This window comes from Chrysochloris asiatica, unplaced genomic scaffold (genome assembly GCF_000296735.1).
Source record: "Chrysochloris asiatica unplaced genomic scaffold, ChrAsi1.0 scaffold00203, whole genome shotgun sequence".
Lineage (NCBI taxonomy): Eukaryota > Metazoa > Chordata > Mammalia > Afrosoricida > Chrysochloridae > Chrysochloris > Chrysochloris asiatica.
This window is the reverse complement of record NW_006408721.1, coordinates 1,275,672-1,277,789: the sequence shown is the minus strand read 5'-3', so window position 1 is coordinate 1,277,789 and position 2,118 is coordinate 1,275,672.

Below are 2,118 nucleotides of genomic sequence, written 5' to 3'. Positions count from 1 at the left end.
GGATAGGGGTTTAGAGGAGTGATTGGGGAGCCTGAACAGCTGACCTTGTGGTTCAAACCCTCTTTGCAACACACCAGGACATATTTTAAGCACTCCAATTATTTTTTAACTCATTGAATCCCTACCATAGCTCTATGAAGTTGTCCATTTGTTGTTAGGTGCCATTGAGTTGGCTCCAGCTCTCAGCGACCCTATGCACAACAAAATGACTCACTTATGGGTCATGTGCCATCCTCACAATCAATGTTAAACTTGAGTCTATTGCTGCTACCACTATGCCAATAATGGAGGAAGACCTCATTGGAGGTCTTCCTCTTTTTCACTGACCCCCCACTTTATCAAGCCTGCTGTCCTTCTCCAGGGACTGATCCCTACTGATAATATATTCAAGTATGAGAGACAAGGTTTTGCCATCCAGGCTTCTAAGGAGCATCTGGCTATACTTCTTCTGAGAGTCCACAGTACTTTTAATATTCTTCTCCTTCACCGTAACTCAAATGTATCAATTCTTCTACAGTCATCCTTATTCATCGTACAATATACATATGAGGCTACTGAGAACACCTCAAACTGATATCTTTGCTCTTGAGCACTTTAAAGAGATCCTTTGCAGCAGATTTGCCTAGTGCAACACATCATTTGATTTCTTGACTTCTGCTTCCATGAGTTTTGATTGTGGATCCAAACAAAATGAAGACTTTTACAACTGCAACCTTTTTTCCATTTATCATGATGTTAATTATTGGTTCAGGAGTGAGGATTTTTGTTTTCTTTACCTTGGGGTGCAATCCATACTGAAGGTTGTGGTCTTTGACCTTCATCAGTAAGTACTTTAAGTTCTCTTTGTTTTCAGCAAGCAAATTGTATCATTTGCATATTGCAGGTTGTTAATGAGTCTTCCTCCAAATCTGATGCCATATTCTTCGTCTTATAATACAGCTTCTTGGATTATTTGCTCAGCATACAGATATAGCCCTGGGGCACACCTTTCCGGATTTTAAACCATTCCGTATCCCCTAGCTTTGTTTGAACAACTCCCTCTTGGTCTGTGTACTGGTTCCTCATGAGCACAATTAAGTGTTCAGGGACACCCATTCTTTGCAATGTTGTCCATAGCGTGCCATGATCCACAGAGCTGAAAGTATTTGCATCATCAACAAAACACAAGTGAATATCTTTCTGGTATTCTCTGTTTTATGTCAAGATCCATCTGACCTCAGCAATAATATCCCTCATTCTACATTCACTTCTGGAAGTCCTGGTGTGGAGCTGTGGGATAAAGTACTGGATCACAAGTTCGGTTTGAATCACAGGTTGGTGATTCAAATTCACCAGCCACTCCTTGGAAGCCCTATACAGGGTCATTGTGAGTCAGAACTGACACAAGAGCACTTAATAACAACAACATCCTCTTCTGAATGCAGCTTAAGTTTCTGGAAGTTCCCTGTTTATGTACTGTTGCAGACATTTTTAATTATCTTCAGCAAAAGTTTACTTGCATGTGATATTAATGACGTAATGATTTCCTCATTCTGTTGGGTTATCACTCTTTGGAATGGGCTTAAATATAGATTGCTTTCCAATTGGTTGGCCAGGTAGCTGTCTTCCAAATTTCTTGGCATAGATGAGTGAGAGCCTCCATTGCTTTATCAGTTTGTTGAAACATTTCAATCTATAGTCCACCAATTCCTGGAGCCTTGCTTCTCATTAATGCCTGCAGTGAAACTTAGACTTCTTCCTTCAGCACAGTCGGCTCTTGATCATATGCTACCTCTTGAAATGGTTGAACATCTACCACTTCTTTTTGTTACAGTGACTGTATTCTTCTCCTGATGATTTCTGCATCTTCAATAATTTGCCTATAGAATCCTTCAATATTTAAAGTTGAGATTTGAATTTCCTCTTCAGTTCTGTCAGCTTGTGAACTGCTAAGCATGTTCTTCCCTTTTGGTTTTCTAACTCCAGGTATGAGCACATTTCATTATAGTACTTGACTTTGATTTTTGTATGCTGTTGTTGTTGTTAGGTGCCATCGAGTCGGTACTGACTCATAGCGATCCTAGGCACAACAGAACAAAACACTGCTTCGGTCCTGGGCCAACCTCACAATTGTTGCCA